Consider the following 25,660-nt stretch of genomic DNA (forward strand, 5'->3'; position numbering starts at 1 on the left):
TGGAGGCACAAACAGTGTTTAAAGTGTGGTTGTGTATAACTGCCCATCATGAGCAGAAATCACCAGGAAGGGTTGATAAAGAGAATGCTCGGAGGGGGCCCTGGGAAGGCATTTAACAATGAGTAGGCCTGCCAAATTTAACAAGTATCATGCTCAACGGCCAATTGCCGGCACAGGCGCTTAAATGGCCACAGAGGGTGAAGGGAGGGCCACAAGAATGACACAGGAGGCTGGTATTCGGTCAAATTAGGTCATAATGTAGGTCATCAGTGGGAGATCACATGCACATCTTCATTTTTAGAAATCCTGGGCAAGTGAGAAGCAGATGGGGTGGTACCTGCTAAGGATGGGCTATTGTAGGAGTGGGATTGTGGCATCTTTCCTTTATTCTTCTCCAGGGAAACCTGAAGAGGGTGATGGTCCACCCCTCTTGCCGCACTCCCTGTTTAGGATGAATTTATTATTTCAGTCACAGACCAGTTCCAGCTCACATACAAAATCAGGGAAGTCATGAAACACAATAGGGATACATTTAAATTAGCAGTTCGGTATAACAGGGACAGTACAGATATAGCAGCAGTTGAAATACAGTGGTGCCCCGCAAGACGAAATTAATTCGTTCTGTGAGTTTTTTCGTTCTACGAGTTTTTTCGTCTTGTGAAGCACCAATGTGTATTGACGGTTTCCCATAGGAATGCATTGGCGGTTTTAAAAAAAAGGCGCAAGACGTTTTCGTCTTGCGAAGCAAGCCCATAGGGAAATTCGTCTTGCGAAGCAACTCAAAAAATGAAAAACCCTTTCGTCTAGCGAGTTTTTCGTTTTGCGAGGCATTCGTCTTGCGAGGCATTCGTCTTGCGGGGTACCACTGTATATGAATTACATATACTACATATATGAATTACATAGATCTTTACTCACTAAAATATAACCTGAAGTGTCATTTAAAGCCTTAATCATGATGATATCACAGCTTGTTCCCTAGGTTTTATGGCAATCGCACAGAATTTGGCCACCTTTAGCGTGATCTCTGGATCTACCAGAGATTTTAAACATTGGAGTTCGGACTCATTTGAAGATTTTTGCATAGCAGGGGTGATAAATGCCGAGCGTCTGTCCCCGTTGAAATGACATCGTAACAAGGCATGAGAGACAGTTTCTACCTCCATTTCTACCTCCATCAAGCTGCAGGGACAGACTCGTTCCTTGTGTGGTTTCCCTTGAATCTGCCCTGAAATAAGGCAGATGGCAGCACGTTGAATCTAGCGAGGGTGAATGACCGTCTGTATTTGGGTATCTATAATTTTGACAAATATATTGCTGGGGTAAATCCTTTCCCATTGTCTTTTATTGCTGGGTGATTATTCATCTCGCTCATCTTCCCTTTATTCTCCTCCATGGAAGCCTGAAGAGGGTGATGGTCTTGCCTCACCCCCTGTTTAGGATGCTTGTGGATAGGAACTCTTAGAGCAGTGTTATGTACTGATCCAAACTGCAGCAGTCTGATTGGTCCTAGAACAATAGGCTCCAAAATGCAGCAGTCTGATTGGTCCTAGAACAATAGGATTCAGAATGCAGCAGTCTGATTGGTCCTAGAACAATGCAGCAGTATGATTGGTTGGCAGGAACCACCCAATCATGCTCCAGATAGAAGTGAATCCACAACCTGATTGGCTTACGGTAGAATTCCGGAATTAGCCAATCATGTGCAGCCCATTGTGTAAATAATGTATATAAAGCAGATACTTTGAGGGAACTTTCATTCACTCCTCCTCACCACTAGGAGCTGAATAAAGAGCATGAAATCACTTTGCGACTCTGAGTATATTTCAAGCAGGGGTCAGCAAACTTTTTCAGCAGGGGGCCGGTCCACCATTCCTCAGACCTTGTGGGGGACCGGACTATATTTTGAAAAAATAAATAAATGAATGAATTCCTATGCCCGACAACCCAGAGATGCATTTTAAATAAAAGGACACATTCTACTCATGTAAAAACACGCTGATTCCTGGACCGTCCACAGGCTGGTTTGAGACGGCGATTGGGCCGGATCCGGCCCCTGGGCCTTAGTTTGGCTGTCTTACAATATACTTTCTCACCCTGTGGGTCCCCAGATGTTGTTGAACTACAACTCCCATCACCCCTAGCTAGCAAGGCCAGAGCTCAGGGATGATGGGAGTTGTAGTCCAACAACATCTGGGGACCCACAGGTTGAGAACTGCTGTCTTAGAGGTTGATACAGTCAGAGGAGAACTCCTAAGCCTCTGGTTGAAGTAATGCATGAAGTGGGCACTTCCACTTCGTTTAAAGTATTGCTGGGCAAGGAAACCAAACCCTGAGTGGCAGCCGGAATGCCTGGAGTCTCTTTGCATTGTGGTGTGTACAACAGTATTGTGTAGGGTTGCCACACGTCTGGAATACTGCAGTCATAAGCAGGTTCTGCGAGGTAATCACAGAAATGTCTGGATTTAGTTAAAAATAGCTTGAAAAAAGGGGGGGAAAGCTCAACAACTTTTGTGTCCTGATTTTCACTTCTTGAAATACGGCAACCCTAGTATTGTGGCCAAGCTGCTGTGAAATTTCTCACCTGCCATATTTGATCTGCGATGGCACTCTTGTGCGTTCAAGTCATAATCATATTTCATCAGCGCTTTTTCAAGAACAGAGCCATAGAATAACAATAGAGTATAAGAATAGAAAGGATTCCCATATCTGTTTGAGCTTCCTTTCCTGAAGCAGGACAGCTCATATGAAATATATTCTTGCCTATCAAGGCTTTTAAAAAGGCAACAGCAGCACAACGCTCTTCCAAGAAAGGATTATACAATAAGTACTGCTTCTATTTTGGGGTTTGCTGTAGGAAGGACATGTCATCTTTCTGTGGATAAATCTCCACGTCATCCATTTGAAAAGTCAGGCAATTGGCTCCTTCTTTCTTCGAGATAATAAATATTCAAAAACTGCCAGACTATCTTTCTTCCCTAAACATTTTGCTCGCAATCGCTCCAGTATTCTGAAATTTGAAAGCTGATTGCTTCCAAAAACATATGACATTTTGGATATTATATTGGATGCAATTTTTTGAAAAAAGAAGTTCAAATGCGAGATGCATGCCACAGCACATAATTGTCTAAGGAAATTTACAACAATGTTCAGTTGAACACTTCCAACTTCAGGTTATCCTGTTCATTGGACTAACATGTGTGTCTTGTGTGTCTTGTGAATCCTCATTTTGTCTCTTGTACACGGGTCATAGAATTGTAGGGTTGGAAGGGACACCAAGGTTCATCTAGTCTAACCTCTGCAATGCAAAAATCACAGCTAATACAACAACAACAACATATTTATACCCTGCCCATCTGGCTGGGTTTCCCCAGCCACTCTAGGCGGCTCCCAACAGAATATTAAAAACACAATGAAACATCAAACACTAAAAACTTCCCTAAACAGGGCTGCCTTCAGATGTCAGATAGTTGTTTATCAGTGGCGTAGCGTGGGGGGTGCAGGGGGGGCCGGCCGCACCGGGTGCAACATCTGGGGGTTAGGGTTAGGGGGCGCAAATCCACGGGTTAGGGGGCGCAAATCCACGGGTTAGGGGGCGCAAATTACTTGCCTTGCCCCGGGTGCTGACAACCCACGCTACGCCACTGTTGTTTATTTCCTTGACATTTGATGGGAGGGTGTTCTACAGGGTGGGCGCCACTACTACTACTACTACTACTACTACTACTACTACTACTATATTATTTATACCTTTCCCATCTGGCTGGGATTCCCCAGCCACTCTGGGCGGCTTCCAACAAACGATTAAAAATACATTAAAACATCAGCCATTAAAACTTCCCTAAATAGAGGGAAGGCCTTCTGCCTGGTTATGGTTCTATGCAGATTGTAATCCAGACCTCCTTTGTGATCCTCATTTTAAGGCTGAGCTCAATGACTGACAGGCGGGCATGTATCTGAAAAGTTTAAGCACCTTCTTCTTACCCCTGCCTCTCCACCGCAAAATGCAGCCAGCGCTGCTGTTTACCAGTGTTCCCATGTTCCAATCTGCCACTGAAATCTCATTTGGCCCTTCCTAGTTGTAACTTTCGGGCAGTAGTGGCAGGGTGAGTACATTCTGTCGATGTGTTTGGTTATCTTTCAGTGATTGGTTGCCTGGATTGTGGGAGAAGTAGATTCAGAATCCTGTTTTTATTTTTTTAAGTTTCAAGCATCAAAGTATCATTTATGCTGATATTGTGGATTCTTATGTGGCCAAAACAGCACCATCTGTGGACAAGAGAGAGGTTATCAGCAGGGCCAGAGAAACTCCAAAATATAATATAAAGGTAAAGGTAAAGGTAAAGGGACCCCTGACCATTAGGTCCAGTCATGGCCGACTCTGGGGTTGTGGCGCTCATCTCGCTTTATTGGCCGAGGGAGCCTGCGTACAGCTTCCAGGTCATGTGGCTAGCATGACAAAGCCACTTCTGGCGAACCAGAGCAGTGCACGGAAACGCCATTTACCTTCCTGCTGGAGCAGTACCTATTTATCTACTTGCATTTTGACGTGCTTTCGAACTGCTAGGTGGGCAGGAGCTGGGACCGAGCAACGGGAGCTCACCCTATCATGGGGATTCGAACCACCAACATTCTGATCAGCAAGTCCTAGGCTCTGTGGTTTAACCCACAGCGCCACCCGCGTCCCTAATATAAAGGGAGCGGACCCCAAAATCCAATGTGAGGTCTGTGGATTAGGCATGCACAGTGGTCAGGGAATGTTTGCAGGGTTTCTTTTGGGTAGGAGGACGACTGGAAAGCTAGAGGGGATGGATGGACTAGAGTATCTTTCAAGGCATGGCTAGCTGATTAAGACTCTGAACAAGAGAAGAATGTCACATGGCAGTGTTATGTTGCAGGTCCAGCTTCACCTCTCTCAATGGCAAAACAAGGAGCTTCTGGCTGAGACACAGCATTACAGAGCATAACACAAACATGAACAACAAACAGTGGCATCTAGTGTCAAAAGTCAGCATTGCTCCACTAAGGCTCTGTTTTCTGCTTTCTCTTCAAACCAGACTTATTACCGAAGCACCACGGACAGGGTCTTTTCTGCAGTGGCACCATGGCTATGGAATCCCACCACCGGAGAAGTTTGGCGTGGCCTCTCTCTCCCATTGTGCTTTCAAGGGCATTTTGAAAGCCCCCGTCTCAGGAAAGCCTTTCATGATTAGTTTTCTAATCTGTATATGCCAATTGACTTTTTATAAATAACTATTCATGTGAACAAGCTGGAACGTATATTTGTTTGTGTGTGAACCGTATTTTTTAAAAAATAAAAATAAAAGACCACAGAATTTTTTATCCATTTGAACATTCAGAGTTTCTCATGGAATACAGACAAAAGAAAGAAGCTTGCTTGGTCTTCAGTATTTAAACAAAGCATAGCACAAATTCAAAAACAATTGAGTTCCTTGACTACAATTATCCAACAGAATGAACTTCTCATTCTAAAGACCTGCAGGGCTTGTCCTGTTATGTTCCAAACACATTCTTTGTTAGAAATGCTGGAATTGTATGAGAAACTTTTGAAAATGGGTTTCTTCCTTTCCCTCAAAGAATTCTGGGCACTTTAGCTTACCCCTCACAGAGTTACAATTCACAGCAACTTAGCAAACTACAGTGCCCAGAATTCTTTGAGGGAAAGAATGCGCTTTAAAGGTCTAGTGCAGGGGTAGGCAGCCTAAGGCCCACGGGCCGGATGCGGCCCAATTGCCTTCTCAATCTGGCCCATGGATGGTCCAGGAATCAGCATGTTTTTACATGAGTAGAATGTGTCCTTTTATTTAAAATGCATCTCTGGGTTATTTGTGGGGCCTGCCTGGTGTTTTTACATGAGTAGAATGTGTGCTTTTATTTAAAATGCATCTCTGGGTTATTTGTGGGATATAGGAATTCATTCATTTTTTCCTTCAAAATATAGTCCAGCCCACCACATGTTCTGAGGGACGGTGGACTGGCCCACGGCTGAAAAAGGTTGCTGACCCCTGGTCTAGTGTTTACACAGTCTAGGACTGCTGTCCTTTGGACTCAAACTCATGGGGAATTTCTAGCAAGAAAGAAGGCAAAGATTTGATTCATGATCAAAACAAAACCCCGAGCCTCCCACTTCACAGTATCTTCATTTGCTTTGAGCAAAGTAGACTTTGGCTGAGCAAACGTTCTCACCTGAAAATTACCAAGATGGAAGAACTCTAAGCTAATTTCCCCTTGTTAGTTTTTTCTGGCTACATTTCTCATAACCAAAATAAGTTCATCAACTAAAGTAGACTTTTCCTTTTCCTTTCTTTTTTTGTGTGTGCTGGCTGTATCCAGTTAATTTACATTCAGGATTTTGAGGTTACATATTTGGATTTGAAAAGTGAACATAAAAAAAAAAACATTCTTAAAAGTAGAACTTAAAAAACCCCCACTTATTAATGCAATGTTTTGCAGAGAATGAATTCTAGGAAACCTCGTTTTTGTGAGGTTACATTACAGCTATAAAAGATATTCAGACATGATGCCTAGACCATCCAGTCAGCTTTTTGGATAAAAGAAGAAAACAATTTTACGGACAATTTCCATTTACATTGGAAAGGCTGAAGACAATAGCTGTACAGCTTTTTTCATTATTATTTCAATATCCTCGTGTTCTCCTTCCAATGATGGGAAGAATTTGGGCTGAGAAGAAGCACTGCTGATTGTGATTGAAGGAGACAAGTGACCAATATATTGCATTTGACCTTTGACCATTCTTGCCCAACTTCTTATTATGGCTGATCACACTTCCCCTCTCATTTTCAGTGGTAGTTAAGGGGGGGGAAACACACCAATGAATTAAACAGAATGAAAATATCGAGGTCTTGAAGTGTTTTGGAGCTGGTTGGACAATGGCACCTGTACATTCCACCAGTTTCACTCTTGTGTTATACCAAAGTGGGGGGAAAGGTTTGCATAAGATTGACATCGTATTTCCTTTGTTCTGCTGTATCCTGGTACCAGTTGCTTAAGTACTATATACTGTGCTTAAACACTGGAGCTTTTCCAGCCTCGTGCCTTCTCATCTGCTGTCTCCATCGATAGGGAACCCTTGCCATAGCATTCCTTCCAAATTGATAGGGACAGAACATCAAATGCATTTTAGATCCGTGCTGCTAAATGCACTGTGACTTCTAGCAGAGCTTGATTTTGCTGCGAAAGTCCACAATCCTCTTTCTTGAGCAGCAGAGTGTTTTTCTGAGAGTGCCTTGGTATTTTCTTAGGTCATAGAATGGGAAAACATTCAAAAGCAACAGAACTGTTAATCTGCTAATTGCTGGCTTGTTAAGCGATATTCCATTTCTGAGATGTTTTAGCCATAGCCCTGATTAATGACTGTTTTAAGCAATCTTTTTAAATGTCCGTTAAAAATAATAATTGTGTGAAGCACCTTTAAAAACTTCTTAAAAGGTTTCTCATACAACCGCAATTCCAGAACGTAACAGGACAAGGCGTGCAGGTTGAAAAGGTTGGTTTTACAAAGGGAATTTTAATCTGCTGGATATTGTAGTGGGGGAAATCAGTTGTTTGAGAATTTGTGCTATCAGGAACTTTGTAATTGAGTCTCTATTTATAGAATGCTTGTGTCGTCCTTGCCTCCCCTTCACAAGTGGGCAACCTGTGGACTCATTTCTTAACTACAGCAGCTAAGAAATGATTTTATTTTTTTTTAGTGTTGAGGGTATTTTATTATGATGCTGTGGACACTTTTTCACACTGCATTTAATTATTTTATCAGTTGTTGATTTTGTGTTCTAAATATCTGGAAAAAAATTGTTGCATTTTAATGTTAACGCTGTTCTTTGTCACCAAGCAAATACTGCAGATATGATCACTGCAGATGGTGACGGCAGCCACGAAATTAAGAGACGCCTGCTTCTTGGGAGAAAAGCGATGACAAACCTAGACAGCATCTTAAAAAGCAGAGACATCACCTTGCCAACAAAGGTCCTTATAGTTAAAGCTATGGTTTTCTCAGTAGTGATGTATGGAAGTGAGAGCTGGACCATAAAGAAGGCTGATCGCCGAAGAATGGATGCTTTTGAATTATGGTGCTGGAGGAGACTCTCAAGAGTCCCATGGACTGCAAGAAGTTCAAACCTATCCATTCTTAAGGAAATCAGCCCTGAGTGCTCACTGGAAGGACAGATCCTGAAGCTGAGGCTCCAATACTTTGGCCACCTCATGAGAAGAGAAGACTCCCTGGAAAAGACCCTCATGTTGGGAAAGATGGAGGGCACAAGGAGAAGGGGACAACAGCGGAACTGTTGACACCAAATGCGCTTTTGTGTTGGGGGTGGGTTTATTGGGATGTTTTTGTTTTTATTATGTATTATGTATTTTTATAATGTGATCTTATCCTGTGAACTGCCCTGAAACCTGTGGGTATAGGGCGGTATACATATTTAATTAACAACAACAACAATTTTAGATGGCTGTAACTTGCCCTGGGACCAGCTAGTGATGGAGAGGAATAAAATGAATAAACATGCAAGGGGTGATTTCTGGTTTTCCACTGTTCAACAATATAGGACCAAAGAGGCAGAGAGGTAGATTAGATAGCTAATGCTCAGTAGCTGCAGGAACAACGGAAGCTTGACTATAAAGGAATAAATTTCATTTTACATACTTGTAAAAAGCTGAACATGGATTAAAAGCCATATAAGCAAATTTAGTAGTGTCAGTTGAGAGAAGTGTCAGTTGAGTGCTGGTGGTTGCTAGGTTGCGGAAGTCCTTGTGACACGCCCTTCATTGTGACACCTCCCTCTGCTGGCTCCTTGGTCCCCAGGGCTCTAGAGGCATAGCCATCTCCTTTGGTTTGATCATTCAGCGAGTGAGAGAGAAGTGGATGGAGATGTAAATAGACTTTCTCACCAGCATCTGCATTTTGTGCTGATAATGCTCTCTGACAGTCTTACGGAACATTTAAAATAGGGAGGTCCTCATGAGAAGAGAAGACTCCCTGGAAAAGACCCTGATGTTGGGAAAGATGGAGGGCACAAGGAGAAGGGGACGACAGAGGACGAGATGGTTGGCCAGTGTTCTCAAAGCTACCAGCATGAGTTTGACCAAACTGCGGGAAGCAGCGGAAGACAGGAGTGCCTGGCATGCTCTGGTCCATGGGGTCACGAAGTGTCGGACATGACTAAACGACTAAACAACAAAATGCCTGTATAGATTCTTTCCCAGCTCTTTTTTCTGGAGAGGCCAGTAAACTCTCTCCTCACTAACAGGATTCGTTCCTGAATCCTGACCTGGATAGAGTCACGATTCCGCTTCAGAATTCACCGTCCTGCACATCCCTTTATGAACCAGTCTGAGGGCTGCAGAACTGCCTCTGTACCCCTAATATAGATATTTAAACTTTTAAACATACAGTGGTACCTCGGGTTACAGACGCTTCAGGTTACATACGCTTCAGGTTACAGACTCCGCTAACCCAGAAATATTACCTCGGGTTAAGAACTTTGCTTCAGGATGAGAACAGAAATCGTGCTCCATCGGCGCAGCGGCAGCAGGAGGCCCCATTAGCTAAAGTGGTGCTTCAGGTTAAGAACAGTTTCAGGTTAAGAACAGACCTCCAGAACAAATTAAGTACTTAACCCGAGGTACCAGTGTAGGTTATTCGGCCACCCACATCTCGTGCATAGGGCTCCTTCCCTGCGTGTGCTTTGGGTGCAAATATAACTGCTCCCCCTGGGAGTGATGGGAATGTGATGGACATGTGTCACTCTTGGGGGGGATGATAAGGAAAATACTGGGGCAGAGCTGAGGAAGAAAAGGACGTCAAAGGAAATGAAATGGCACCTCAGAAGCTGCTTCCCAGAGAGCAAAGGATGACCCTCTGTTGCTTCTCACAAACACTCCTCTGTCCCTTAAAAAAGGAATACTTGGCAGGGAAGGAGGTGTGTTCATAGAACCATAGAGGTAGAAGGGACCCTGGAGGTCATCCAGTCCAACCCCCTGCAATGCAGGGATATGCAGCTGGGATTGAACCTGCAATCTTATCAGCACCATGCTCTAACCAATGGAGCTACCCAGCTGATGTGTTGGGATGTGCGCAAAGAGATAGAAATGGGAAGAGTTGGGAAAGATTTAGAGTAGAATACCCTCCCTTCCTTTCTCTCTCTCTCTCCCCCCTCCCCCTCTCTCTTTCTATGTTCTACTCTCTGCCCTGCTCTTAGGATCTCTTTCTTTCTCTTTCAGGATCACCACTCACACCCTAAACCACTGAGCCTCTTAGGCTTGCTGATCAAGAGGTCGGCGGTTCGAATCCCCGCAATGCGGTGAGCTCCCGTTGCTCTGTCGCAGCTCCTGCCAACCTAGCAGTTCAAAAGCACACCAGTGCAAGTAGATCAATAGGTATCACTGTGGCAGGAAGGTAAATGGTGTTTCTGTGCGCTCTAGTTTCCATCACAGTGTCCCGTTGCACCAGAAGCGGTTTAGTCATGGTGGACAGATGATCTGGAAAGTTGTCTGTGGACAAACGCCAGCTCCCTCGGCCTGAAAGCGAGATGTGTGCTGCAACCCCATAGTCTCCTTTGACTCGACTTAACCATCCAGCAGTCCTTTACCTTTCTACAGTGCTGCAGACTCCACCCACCTTGGGTTATGGCTCCACCCACCACTAGCTCCACCCACCACCAGCTCCCAAGTGACTTTGCGATTCTCCACACAGGTCTTTACTGCGTGTTTGCAGCTGTTTGCATTTCCATTAAATCTGCATAGTCCATATGACGTGACCTGCGAACTACACCAGCCTTGATGCTATGCCCCTGTAACTTCGAATTTACACAATATGGGGATAATCTAATAAACTGGATAAATTGGACTCGCAGGACTCCTGTAATTGTGCAGGTCAAGGTAGCAAGCCCTGCTATGGTTGATGGCTGTTGATGACATCTCAGCAGTCTCAATGGAAGTTTTATATATTCAATGCACATTTTATGAATTTTGCACGTAATTTCCCTTAAGACTCTAAGGTGGAACTGAAATCAAACACATAAAAACATTGGTACAATATCCATTTAGAATCATGAAATGCCACCATCTAAAGGTAACTAAACCCTAAAGTGTTTTCTCTCTCATCTTCTCATCATTCAGGGAAAGTCGAAAGAGTGTGACAACATAATAATTATTTTTTGCTTATCATCATTTTGGTGGTTGCCTTCATTTTTTTTTTTAAGTAAGGAAACATCCTTACTGCTCTGAAAATAGCTATTTATAAGGGAACAATCAAATGGGCCAGATCCTTATATTGGAGCGGGATAGATCACGAATATCTCCCTTGGTATTTGCGATAACTAGATTTGAGCTATTTTCCCAACTCCATCATTCTAATATACGTTCATTTTAAGTAGCTGGTTTTCTCTATATATCCCTGTCGCCATTCTATGGTCAGCTGACGTTTAATGTTCATTACTTCCCTTTGCCCCTCTAATTACTCATTTTAACTAGCTACTGCCTATTTTTTTAAAAAAAATTGCAATTCCCAGTCCTAGTTATATTTTAAAAGCTCTTTTTTCGGCTTATTGCATACACTATATATGAGGCTTTTACGTCCCTGTGTGACCACACCAGCCTCTGTTGCCGCCCCCAACCACCCCCCCCCCGGCTTGTTTATATTTAACCAGAATGAATTTCAGTTATGATCTCTCCATCTGGCTTTTAAGTAGCTCCCACTCCGCCCCCCCCCAACCCCGCAAAGTAGATTTCTTTTACGTTGTAGAATTCTAGTCCAAATTCCTCGGGGGCATTCGGCATTCCTTTCTCAGTCAGCTTTCCTAAGGCAAAGCCTTTGTGTGTGTTCACTTCCACAACTTCTACCCCTTTTATGAACCTTCCAAAAAAAAAAAAAAATCGAATGTTATAATTAAAATGTTGTGAGCTCAGCAGTTTCATTTCTCAGGAGTTCCTGCAAACATTTGCTTTGGTTTCAGGCCACGGTGGGGGTCATATCCCTAGCATTTTATTTTCGTTTGTTAAAGCTTTGATTTTTCTGATTTGAAGTTATTTAAAAAAAAGAAGTCGTCCCTGGAGTGAAATCCTGTAGAAAGAGCAGATTTTCAACACGTTCCGTTCTCAGCGTGGCCGAATGGACTGTGCAAAGCGACTCAATAGGTCACTTAGGATACCCACATGTTTATAGAGCGAGGATGAGACACCACAAATGTACCTGCAAGGATGCTGAGAGACACAACTGCTGCCTTGCGTGGTGCAGCTGAACGAGGCTGCAAAACATTTAATATACGTATTGATTGGTATGTTGCATTTCCCCCCCGCCCTTCCCCAAGGAGCCCAGGGCGACACGCATAGAATTCCAGCATAATAACAGAATAAAACGTTTATAACACTCGTATTAAATCTGCAATAAAACAACAAAACCGGTACATTCCAGTAAGCAGAAGTAATATAACAGTGGCCCCGGCCACCTCTTTCTAAAGGCTCAGATAAACAGGTAGGTTTTTAGCTGTACGTGGGAAAAAAGCTGAGAGCACGGGGGTCAAAAGGTTAGTGATAAAATAGGAAGTAACGCCTTTTTTGCAGGCTTACATCTCAACCCGTTCCGACTTCCTTTTGGGATGCAAATGTTCCTACTTTGGTCATTTTAATTGCTATATAATAAAATAAAGGTACCTAACAAATTCAGAATACAATTCAAGCTCACCTCAAGATAAGTAGACTAAAGTAGATCCTTGTGCTTCATGCCTGCTGAGAGAGATTTTGTATTAGGCACCAGTTTAGCCAGCTTCAGTCTCAAGTCTCCTCGTTTAGTGATATCCAGTTGATTTATTTTCTTCAGTAGCAAATCATTTACAGCACTAAAGCCACATTCAGCTAAATATGAAGATGGGACAGCAGCCAGTCATTGTGAGGTGGTGCCTTCACCCCCCCCATTAATATTTCTCCAGTGCTCTGCTGCTTCGCTGGCTGCTTGCACTTCATGGTCTGGAAATGCCATCACCTTTCCCCCCAGGGCTTTAACGGAAGCGCAAGAAGCTGGTGGCACCAGGGCACTGCATCCTTTTTTACTGCCCAGGGTTTGTGTGCATACTGGGCAGGGGGAAACAGAACTCACTATGTCCGCCTTTGCCATCAATGTTGCCAGCTGCACATAGTGTTGAGGGTTCATGGAGCTCAACACTGGCGCCAAGCTGTTGGAGGGCAAATCTCCCCGACGCTGCAGGCAGCCATTCAGTGAGGGGGCTGGGGACACAGGGGCAAAGCCAGGCCAGGCTCTGGGGTTCGGAGACCCCTGGCAGCAAGCAAGGCAGGATGGGGATCCCTGCATGGGGGCACCTGGCTCCCCCCCCATTTTTTGTGCCCAGGGCTCTGGCCCCCATGCTGCCCCACGCTATGGCCCTGGGTGATCCTGGCTCCCATACACCTGAGACTGGTGCGCTAGCTGATTTTGTTTTTAAGGGAAATTCCTCCTTTTCCTTAATAAACAAACACCTCATGGGGACAAACAATAAACTTCTGTCAGGAGAACTTCTCTAGGGGCGTGGATGGTGCTGTGGTCTAAACCACTGAGCCTCTTGGGCTTGCCAATTAGAAGGTCGGCGATTCGATTCCCCGTGACAGAGTGAGCTCCCATTGCTCTGTCCCAGTTCCTGCCCACCTAGCAGTTTGAAAGCATGCCAGTGCAAGTAGATAAAAAGGTATCACTGTGGCAGGAAGGTAAACGGCATTTCTGTGGGCCCTGGTTTCCATCACGGTGTTCTGTTGTGCCAGAAGCGGTTTAGTCATGCTGGCCACATGACCCGGAAAGCTGTCTGTGGACAAACGCCAGCTCCCTTGGCCTGAAAGCGAGATGAGCGCCGCAACCCCATAGTCACCTTTGACTGAACTTAACCGTCCAGGGGTCCTTTACCTTTTTTAAAAAAACTTAGATAACCTGCCCACTTCCCCTCACTCAGAGGAAAGCCCCGCTGGAGATGTCACGAGGCTTTCACGCATCTGAGAAGGCTGCAGAATGCAGACCACTGGAGAAACGATTTGTATAATAAAAGACAGGGCACTGGCACGATCCCTCAGTCACCTTGAAAGTAATGTACACACAGAAAAGAAACACACCCCATCATAAGAATTTCCCCAAAATGTTCTCTCTCTGGTTGTTAATTGATGAGAAAATGGGGAGGAGGGTTGATGCAGAGGAAATGCTCAGCCTGGTATTATCATGTGTACACATATGTGTGTGTAACACGAAGCAGCCTTCAGAGAATAATGCCTTTGTAGGAGACAGGCAGCCATCATTACAAATAGCCAATGATGCATCTAGCCCCCACAAAGTCTTTAAATGCCATCTAAGCCCGCCATTGCCTCATCTTGTGGCAGCGAACTCAATCCATTATTTGTGTGTTTTTGTAAAGACTGCAATGAGCCCAATAGCCACTTAAACCCCTTTGCCCTTTTTATTTCCTCTGACAGTGGCAAAACACTTGTAAAGACGAAACGAAAGAAGGATGGTGGCAGCTTAGAATTCTACTGTGTGTGTGTGTGTGTGTGTGTGGAGAGAGAGTATGTGTAACCTAGCTAAAGCTCCATGTTTGTGATGCCTACAGTTTACTCAGAGACACGGGACTGGCCTTGGGAGAGTGGCTTGTGTGTATAGTTACAGTCTATGACTCCGGACTGCAGGTCACTCAGTTCTAGTGCTTTGGTCGCCAAGCCATACCCCCTTGTTAGCACAAAGTTATATTTTTAATTGTTTACACATGAGTTACATTTTCCATATTTTAAACCTACACTGCTAGTTCTGAAGGATCAAGCGTTTCCCTTAGACAGCTGCACATTCTACAAGAATCAAATGAAGAAAGCTGGTGCATTAACCACTCAATAACATATTTCAACCTATTTTTGAGATTTCAGAAATTATGCAGTGGAACCGCCAACATTTGGAGACTTCGGTTCCAGACACATGGTGTTGTTGCCTGTTAGAGGTTCCAAATTGTGAAACGAATAGTCCTGAACCTAATAATTCCAGACAGTTTGGATTTCCATATTCCTTGACATTTCCCCCTCTTCCAGAATCTGGAGGTTAGACATGTTTAAATGCGAAAAGGAAAGGAATTTGCACTGAAAAAACCAGCATCAAAACAAGACTCTGAGTTCAAGGAATGCACACTGACCCAAAGGTGCTTTTAAAAATAGTTTTTAAAAGTTGTCCGTGTCTTTGCAATAGCAATAATGTGGCCACTATCTGTTGGAAGACTATAACAATGAAATAACTGAATAATATTATACTTTAAAAACTCTTCCAAAAGTCACCTCTTTAAATATTTTGCTGATTTGCACAGAGAACACCAATCTAATATTAAAAGAGAGGTGCTACTTAATTGATCTGACGTCTTTAGCATATTGCCATTGTGAACAATTCTCTCTACCCCCCTCTCTCTACAGCTGTCGGAGTAGTTTAGCTTCACAACTGTTTTGCATTGATCACTAGTTATATAGACAGTCATTGCCCACTGGAGGGCAATGTAGCACTGCTCATATGACCTCCACCTGCTCTTATGAATGACCTTTCTTTGGATTCTCCATCTGAACTCTTTTAAGAGTTTACATTTCCATGTTCCTGTTAGATCTCTCATGGGCAGCTTTAAGGAGAAGCCAGTTCTGCAGCGCTTTCTCGACTATTACATCGTCTATTTATATTATGTGTGCTTTTGTAGCCCATGATGTCATAGTACAAGATTTCAGCCATGTGCATCACATGTGCAAGACCGAGTGCAGCTGGGCTTTGCGGGTTTGGCTGATGTAATGTCAAGAAATTTCATATTCTATTTAAAATGGCACCTGTAAAAATAATCTACAATTTTGTAACTTAAATACTGTAATACTTAATTAGGCAAACTGACAGGAAGTATCCCAGTGGCTTTGGAAAATAACTCCCTCCCCCCCACCCAGGCCATTGACCTTTCTTTGGTACATTTCTATCAGTCACAACAGAGCAAAAGGCTTCAGTCTGAGTGGACAAAACTACATGATTGCACACTTTCCATACATAATGTTTGTATACCTTTACACTTCTGTAGACCCTCCAAATGCCCCTATTTCCAAATGCTTCTAGGTGTCCCTATTTCTCAGGGACAGTCCCAGATTTACAGAAGCTGTCCCAGTTTCGGATTTGATCCTGGAATGTCCTGCTTTTCATTAGGACCTCCCTATTTTAAATGTTCCCTAAGACTCTCATGGAGCATTACCAGCCCAGAATGCAGATGCTGATGAGAAAGTCTTCTTATACCTCCATCCACTTTCTCTCACTAGCTGAATGGTCAAACCAAAGGAGATCGCTATGCCTCTAGAGGTCCAATGAGCCAGCAGAGGGAGGTGTCACAATGAAGGGCGTGTCACAAGGACGTCCGCAACCTAGCAACCACCAGCACTCAACTGACACTACTTAACTGACACTACTAAGTTTCCTTATATGGCTTTTAATCCATGTTCAGCTTCTTACAAGTATGTAAAATGAAATTTATTCCTTTATATTCAAGCTTCTGTTGTTCCTGCAGCTACTGAGCATTAGCTATCTAATCTACCTCTCTGCCTCTTTGGTCCTATATTGCTGAACAGTGGAAAACCAGAAATCACCCCTGGCGTGTTTATTCATTTTATTACTCACCTTCACCAGCAAGTCCCAGGGCAGGTTACAACCACATAAAATTATTGTTGTTGTTATTAATTAAATTTGTATACCCACTGGTTTCAGGGCAGTTCACAGGATAAGATCAAAATATCAAAATACATAATAAAAACAAAAACATCCCAATAACCCCCCCCCCAACAAAAAAAAGGGCATTGGGTGTCAACAGGGCGAGTCTTGAAAATACAACTCTCTGGTATCAAAGGCCAGGTAACAGGTCCCCCAAGTGCCCCTATCTCCCAGGGACAGACCCAAATTACAGAAGCTGTCCCAGATTCTGATATGTCCTGCTTTTTAAATGTTCCCCAAGACTGATAATCATGGAGCATTACCAACACAGAATGCAGATGCTGATGAGAAAGTCTACTTAAATCTCCATCTACTTTCTCTCTTGCTGAATGATCAAACCAAAGGAGATGGCTATGCCTCTAGAGCCCTAGCGACCAAAGAGCCAGCAGAGGGAGGTGTCACAATGAAGGGCGTGTCACAAGGACCTCCGCAACCTAGCAACCACCAGCACTCAACTGACACTCCTCTCAACTGACACTATGAAGTTTGCCTAAGCATCCCGAGATGAACAAGACAGGCCTCAGGATGAAGTGTTATACGACACACTGCTGGCTTTCAACATAAAGAGGTAGAAGAAATGGTGGGGTGTTGTTTTGAGGGGGATAGGGGGCAGGTGAGCCCCGAGAAAGAGAGATCGATTTCAGGGGGCATTTTGGCTCTGGACCCCACAAGAGGAGCCATTGGCTATGGGCCCAAACAGATTTTAAAAGGGAGGATCTCCCTGGCCAGAGTTTACTAGGACTAAGCATCAGAGCAGACCCTCCAAGCGTCCCTGTTTTCCAGGGACAGCCCTGGATTTACAGAAGCTGTCCCAGTTTTTGATTTGATCCCGGAATGTCCTGCTTTTCCTTAGGACTTCCTTATTTCCATCAGAGAAATATCGGAGGGTATGGAGTTATGTGACCTCCGAGCCAAGGAGATAAGTCACTGTACAACCTTTAGAAGACATCTGAAGGCAGCCCTCTATAGGGAAGTTTTTAAATGTTTAACGTTTCATATGCAAGCACATATAAGACTCCCTGTGAGCCAAGCTAACCTTTAAGCAGCAAATGCTTTGCATATGTTATGGAGCAATAGACACAAGGAGTATGAAGTAATTATAAACTAATTATGGGGTGGCCCGTAGTGTTTCACTGAAGCTTAGGTGATGACCTTGTATATATCCAGAGATAATGGAAAACCTGCCAATTCAACCTCAGTTAATTGAGCGCTTTGCCTAGGAGCTGCAGCAAACCCACGTCTTTTTGGAACTGCAAGTGGGGAAACAAAGAAGATGTTCACAAATTTCCCCCCTCAACTTCACTTCAGTAGCAATCTGATTCTATTGATGTGGGAGTGAGGTTTGTGACTTGGCCAGCAAGCTAGCTCAGAACCCTTCCAGTTGTGCCCAGACACTTTTGGAAAGCTGTGGCCCACTTTGTGAGATGTAGGGATGTCCTGTGGTTGTTGTTGTTGTTGTTGTTGTTGTGTTTTTTGGTTTGTTTGTTTTTGCAAGAAGTGGGATGTAGGGTGCATTTCTGCAATCTTCAGATGGGATAAAGACCAGCATTCCTCTCATTGTGAATCACACAGATTCCATGGTGTTTCCTTGCACCGGAGTATTAAAAACAGCTTTTAGAAAGGTGGCAGAACTCTTCTTAAAAGTGATACAGTTTAGCAAGGTTATACTACCTTTCTAGCTATCCAGAAGATTTTTGCAGAAGGTATTCTCAGCAGATATCCCTAGCCTAACTTCTGTAGTGCTCTGACATACACCACTCATATAAATCCTATTCTTTCAAAGCAGCCACTTGTAACCCGAAACCATGCAATAAATGCTAATAAGTTTCCTGCCGTGTAGTGCTCTTTAGACAGCTTATTTTTCATCCCTCCTTTCATGTGTGCTCTTATTGATGGCTTTGTCAGTTCCACAAGTGTTCTTAAAGAAGACAAAAAGTAAATATGAGTGAAAGATGCAGGTCTGATAAGACTCTCGAAGGTACACAGGAAATACTTTCTGAGGACTGTTTTTTCCTTTCCCAGCTTTGTCCTTTTGAAAGTTTTAAGTTACCGGCAGGCTGCTGTTTATAGTTAGCTAAATGTGAAATGCCATATTTCTTCATTAAATGGTCATTTACAGCAAAACAAATAGCTGGTACTTACATGAGGCATAGATTCGGTCCTGTGCCATATAATGGAAACTAATACTCCCTTCCACACCACCACTGGGAACGTTGACAGTGTTCAAATATTTAAGAGGATGTCAAACAGAAAAGGGGGAACGAATAGTTCACGGTGCCTGCTACAGATTGGACAAGATTGAAACTACATGGGGAGAGGTGGAAGGTGTAGAAACATACAGAGCAGTGTAGACTACTGATTCATACCATGAATCCGTTTAACCCAAACTTCTCCAACATGGCGTCCATCAGATACTTCAGACTGCAACTCCTATCATCTATTGGCCATGGTAGCCAGATGGAAGTTGGGAATTCAACAGCAGCTGGAAGGCACCAGATTGGAGAGAAAACCAATTTAGCCCAAAACTATCTATGCATGAGATCCTGAAGCTGAGACTCCAATATTTTGGCCACCTCATGAGAAGAGAAGACTCCCTGGAAAAGACCCTGATGTTGGGAAAGATGGAGGGCACAAGGAAAAGGGGATGACAGAGGACAAGATGGACAGTGTTCTCGAAGCTACCAGCTTGAGTTTTACCAAACTGCAGGAGGCAGTGGAAAACAGGAGTGCCTGGCGTGCTCTGGTCCATGGGGTCACGAAGAGTCGGACACGACTAAACGACTAAACAACAACAACAATCTATGCACACAGCCTGGTATGCAGAGTCCACTTCTGAACTGTTATAAAGCGTCATGATGGGGTGCAATTCAAAGTTCAGAGATGGCAAGGGAGATGAACTCTCCTCCACCCATGTTTTCCCACCAGATAAATAAGAGATTTTGTTGTTGATGATGATGTGGCAGGAGTTGTCTTCTCTTACCTGTGTCCACCTGGGTTCTCAGAGAAGCATCAACATGAGCTTGATGCTTGGGAATGAGAGTTGCAGAAGCCCATAAGAATTCCATCTTCTTCTCCAGGATCCTTGTGCAGCTGAGTCACAGTTTTGAGTGTTTCTAGTTCAGCTACAGTTTTCAGCGTTTTTAGCTAGAGCCAGCCAGGCAGTTGGAATAGATCTGGGGTACTTGATCTTTGTGTACTGATCATTTTGTTGTCCAACAAAGCCTGAGCTCATGTACGTGAACTTGGGCTTGGTGCTGAGGAACCACAGGCTAGTGGTTTGGAGAGACCTCAACAACCACACTGAAGCTGTCTGATCTGGGAGACTTAGAATAGGAACGGACAAATCTGTCAATTTCATTTTCATCTCACTTTCTTATTTTTCCAGTCTTACGTTCAGTTCTCCACATTCCTAACATCACTTTGCATGCCTGTTTTTAATCCTCACGAAAATTCTTCAGCAGTTTAGGGCACGTTTCTCCAAGTTTGCACTTTTCCGCATGCAGTTTTGCCTTATTTACAGATCTCCCCCCCCCCCCGAAGTTTCCTGTAATCTATTTTTAAAATAAAGTTTCGATGGTTTCAGGAAAAGGAACATCACCTGAAAGTTACAACAAAGTGTGGAGTATAAACAGTACTGTTGCAGCACTGTCATAAAGAGTTCCCAAATAAAAGCCATCCAAATGAGTGTGCCTCTATATATTCCCCCTCCATAAAGACACCCAGGGACATAGAGAGGGAGAAAGAGCAGCATATCTATCCACATATATAGCTGAGAAAGGGAAACAATGTTAAATCTAATTTCTCATGCTTCTCTGTATCCTGACCACTCTTCTATATTGGGTTAGTTTTTCAGGCAAACAATTCCCAAAATTTTGTCACCTGCACCTGCAAGGACCCTCCTCGCTTTTGCAGGATCCGGCCAATTCAATTCCAGATGCAGCAAAGAGGAATACTGGTTCTTTATAGATTAGGGGTAAGATTTTGTGAATTGCCAATGGATAATAAAGCTTTCTCTTAATATATGCAGTTTTGCACACATTCTCTGGTTTGGGAACACAATCACAGAACTTGGAGAAAAGTGAATTTCAAAGGATAGTGTATTGTGCATTGCTTTGGGAACTTGGAGTTAAGCAGATTCACATTAAAATCTGAACTGAATTTCTCCTTCACCTCTAACTCCTATTTCATAAGGTAAAGGTAAAGGGACCCCTGACCATTAGCTCCAGTCGTGACCGACTCTGGGGTTGCGGCGCTCATCTTGCTTTATTGGCCAAGGGAGCCGGCATACAGCTTCCGGGTCATATGGCCAGCATGACTAAGCCACTTCTGGTGAACCAGAGCAGCACACGGAAACACCGTTTACCTTCCCGCTGGAGTGGTACCTATTTATCTACTTGCACTTTGACGTGCTTTTGAACTGCTAGGTTGGCAGGAGCAGGGACCGAGCAACGGGAGCTCACCCTGTCACAAGGATTCGAACCGCCAACCTTCTGATCAGCAAGTCCTAGGCTCTGTGGTTTAGCCCACAGTGCCACCCGCATCCCTTAACTCCTATTTCATAGCCACATGATAATGTTAGGGTTGACCCAACATGTCACCAGCCTTTGTTCCCAGAAGTTCTTCTGTCCAGGTGATGAAAAAACACAGACCCACTTAGCTCTGGAGAAGCGATGGCCTCATATTCTACAGTTTCCTTGTTTCAATTATCCACTTTCTGGCCCTCATCTCATGACCCATGAAAATGGTTATCTAATGATGGCCCATAACACAACACAACACAACACAACAGGAGTCATGTTTCTGGAGGATGGAATGGGGTGGGGTTGGGAGGAGCACATAGAGCAGATAGACAGGATCCGTGGACAAAAACAAATTAGGGCTGAAGAATGTGATGTGGGGGAGGAAGGTCGGCGAATTGGGAAAGGACTGTTATGGAATCTACCACTTACACAAGTGTACCTCTTACATTATGTACTGAGAGAACTCCACATCCTATGGAATGGATCTAGCTTGCCCTTCTGCAAATGGAAGGAAATGACAGCTTCTCATTCTTCTTATGCCCCCCCCTCTTGCCTGCACCTTTTGAGCAGCTTTTCAGGGCAAACGTAGTCTCCCAGAGGTACTGCACCTGTACGATATCCAGAGTTTGCCGTCATTCAGGAGGGTCAATAGCGGACCCATTGCTTGATTATGCATGTTTGTTTAACATTTCATAATGATGCCCTGATGCTGTTCTGTGAATACCTGTTCATTTTTGGCCTTTCTTCAAATCTTGCTTTCCCTTGCAGACATTAAAGTCACAGGTTCCTTGTTAGCATTTGGTATTGAGAGCAGATGTGTCCATTACCTATCATGTTCTGCTAAAGAATGGATGGGTTATGAAAGGTCAACTTCAGCATGCCTTTCAATCTCCATTATTATTTCCTCTACTTAGTTGCCACAGGCTCAGCAGAAAGACCATAGTCATTAGCATAGGACTGCCTGAGCTTTAAAACAGACTTTGCTCAGAAACATCCTTTCCCCCTTCTCCCCTCACCATTGTAAATGTCTGTCTGAGCTGGCATTCTGTGGGTGACCAAATGAACCTCAGTTCAGAAATATCGGCATGTGTCTAAAAATATACTTGCCTTGTATCTTTAGGGTTTGAAGAGTGCATCACTGCTGCTGTTTAACATCAGTTCATTCTGGCAACGTGCAAGGCACTGGTGAAGGACATAGGAGTCTTTGTGGCTTCCACACAGGGAACTGATAAAATACAGCTGCTGAAAAAGACAATGACAAGGGGGTGAAGGCCTAGTCCAGTGGCGGTGAACCTATGGCACAGGTGCCAGAGTGGGCACGCAGAGCCCTCTCTGTTGGCATGTGCCATCACACCAGCAGTGCCGTTGTTTGGGGTTTTCAAATTGGGCAGCTTCCCCCATGCCTCCTCGTGAGTAAACCACTCCCACCCCTCTGGAAGCAGCTTAGAGGCAGTTTGTCTCCACAAAGCAGCTGTATTCTTGCCTCCCCGCGCCCCCGGCAATTGGTGGGATTTTTTTTTTTTTTTGCAGCCAGTAGCCTGTAGTTCGTGACATTGGTGGCTTTGTCAAGGGTTTTTTTTTATTGGTAGCTACCTGCGATCCTTGAGACTATGTGTTGTTTCTATGTGTTGCCAGTGTGGTGTAGTGGTTAAGAGCGGTAGACTCGTAATCTGGTGAACTGGGTTCGATTCCCTGCTCCTCCATATGCAGCTGCTGGGTGACCTTGGGCTAGTCACACTTCTCTGAAGTCTCTCAGCCCCACTCACCTCACAGAGTGTTTGTTGTGCGGGAGGAAGGGAAAGGGGAATGTTAGCCACTTTAAGACTCCTTAGGGTAGTGATAAAGTGGGATATCAAATCCAAACTCCTCCTCCTCCTCCTCCTCCTCCTCCTCCTCCTCCTCCTCCTCCTCCTCCTCCTCTTCTTCTTCTTCTCCACGTGCCATAGGAAGAGTTTATAATGTGTGTGAGTGTTTTTCTCCCCCCAAAAAACAACTGTGTTCCAAGCCCCCCCCCCCAAAGCTCTGCAAGTCTTGGGAACTCCCCCCAAAAAACTCAGGACAATGCCCCCCCCCCCCAACTCAACAACTCAGGGCAGTCCCCCCCCCCCAGCTCATTTTATTATGGTATATTATTATCCCACATTAAATTGCTGTGTTGGTACTTTGTGATAAATTAGTAGGTTTTGGGTTGCAGTTTCGGTACTCGGCCTCCAAATGTTTGCCACCACAGGCCTGGTCAGTTGTTGTGGACCAGCTGGATTCATAGGAGTAGTGGGAGGCACCAGCTGGGGAACCCCCAAGGGAACCCCCAAGGGAAGAGGGCTCACAGCATTGATGAGTTCAGCACGTGGAGAGGCTACGTTTGGCCTGTACAACCGGCACACGTGAAGTCTCTCTCTCTCTCTCTCTCTTTTTTTAAAAAAATATTTATTAGAAGTTTAGAAATTACAGAAAAAAGAAAAAAGAAGAAGAAACAATAAAAAGTACATTACAATTACAATAAAAAGGCAATACAACAATACAGCAAAAACAACAACAACAACAACACACTAAACACACACATCCAATATTCCATATCTTTACCTTTCATTAACTTGTTTCATTGACCTCCTCACACCTCCCTTTTTTGTATTCTGTTTCAATTAACTATTTCAGCAAATTCTTTCCATCTTACTCAATTTTTGTTCTATAATTTATCTTAATGGTCTAACCTTAAATTTTTCATTTTGTCCCGTTATCAATCCACTTTTACTTAATTCTTTATTACATTTCTGCTAAGACCATATAACTTCATTCCAGCATCCTTCTAACATTCATTAATGTGAAGTCTCTCTTTGCACAATATGATACCCTGCAGACCGTGCATACAGCCTCCCAAGAGATGGAATCTGAGGTTAGGTTTGCTGCCATGATCCTAATTCCTCTCTGTGCTCTGGTGCAAAGTTTTGGGACTTCTGAACATATGCTGAACTATACCATAAGCCAGTTCACATCTTCGTCACCAGGAGACAATGACTCGGCCATGCACCTTCATGTGTGACTCAGTCCTGGTTTAAAACTACCGTATTTTTTGCTTTATAAGATGCACCAGACCATAAGATGCACCTAGTTTTTGAAGGAGGAAAACAAGAAAAAAAATATTCTGTATCCCAGAAGCCAGAACAAGAGGGAGTGAAAGCAGCAATCCCTCTTGCTGTTCTGGCTTCTGGGATAGCTGCGCAGCCTGCATTCGCTCCATAAGACGCACACACATTTCCCCTTACTTTTTAGGAAGGAAAAAGTGAGTCTTATACAGTGGTACCTCGGGTTAAGTACTTAATTCGTTCTGGAGGTCCATTCTTAACCTGAAACTGTTCTTAACCTGAAGCACCAGTTTAGCTAATGGGGTCTCCTGCTGCCGCCGCGCTGGAGCACAATTTCTGTTCTCATCCCGAAGCAAAGTTCTTAAGCCGAGGTACTATTTCTGGGTTAGCGGAGTCTGTAACCTGAAGCGTATGTAACCCGAGGTACCACTGTAGAGCAAAAAAATATGGTAAATCATGTTTGGTGTGATGAGTTTTGCAACCCCCTGCGCTGGACACCCTTTGTCTAAACTCATCAGATTCAACTGCTACATGCAATGCATCACATGCATGCCCAGACGTGCCCTCACCCACTGGTCTTCTCACAAAGCAAAAGGATAGGTAAATGCTACTGCAGGCTTTGGTGAGGTGAAAGGTCCTTGTTCCCCTAGAGGATTGACACATTGCAACAGCTTCATCTGATTAAAAGGGGATGTTGATCATTAGTTGACCCACGTTTCTTTCTTTCTTCCCTCCTCCTCCCTGACTTTTGGCAATCATTCAAAGTGTTCCCAGATGCCCATGAGCTTGTTGGTTACCTGCAAATAAAACATATCTTTATACCAGGACATTAATGTTAATGAGTAATATCAAAAAGTGCCATTCCCAGACCTTTTCTTTCTTTTCTTTTCTTTTCTTTCCCCCCTCTTTTGGATGGGGAGGGGGGCCGGCAGCCAGAGCTGGTTGGCATTTTGATGGATTGAATGATGGAAGGGAAACATATGCTTTCCAGATTGAACGCCAAGCGTTTGCTAATTCAGAGTCCAGGTCCCTTCGAGCTGCAGCCAAATAAGAATAAATTGCGTAGTATTTGTTACCCACTGGGGATTAATTATTGTGGTTTAGGAGGTAAGTAGCTGCATCACTGAAGGTTACCAGTTTTCTTCTTTAATGCATGGTTAAGAGCTCTGAGGGAGGAGGGGAAGTGGCCGAGAGCAAGGAACACAAATATTTCTATCAAAGGAAGGCCGGACAACGGCGAATGAGGTCAAAATGCTCATCTGCAAAAATAATACGCAGTTTTC

The 25,660-nt window shown here is 44.0% G+C and overlaps 2 long non-coding RNA genes across 2 annotated transcripts in view; one reads left to right on the top strand and one right to left on the bottom strand.

The window, feature by feature from the left end:
* Window positions 1–3,811: 3,811 nt before the first annotated feature.
* LOC310673475 lies at window positions 3,812–12,891 on the bottom strand. The gene is made up of 3 exons (XR_014509056.1): window positions 12,728–12,891; window positions 12,236–12,290; window positions 3,812–4,269 (listed from the first exon to the last, which is right to left on the bottom strand). It is a non-coding gene; the product is annotated as an uncharacterized lncRNA (long non-coding RNA).
* Window positions 12,892–17,226: 4,335 nt separating this feature from the next.
* LOC310673449 overlaps window positions 17,227–25,660 on the top strand; it is a 49,129-nt gene continuing 40,695 nt past the window's right edge. Inside the window, exon 1 of the long non-coding RNA XR_014509022.1 lies at window positions 17,227–17,342. This is a non-coding gene — a long non-coding RNA (uncharacterized lncRNA). The remainder of the gene's footprint in view (window positions 17,343–25,660) is intronic.

This window comes from Podarcis tiliguerta (genome assembly GCF_965153285.1).
Source record: "Podarcis tiliguerta genome assembly, chromosome: 3".
NCBI classification, from domain to species: domain Eukaryota; kingdom Metazoa; phylum Chordata; class Lepidosauria; order Squamata; family Lacertidae; genus Podarcis; species Podarcis tiliguerta.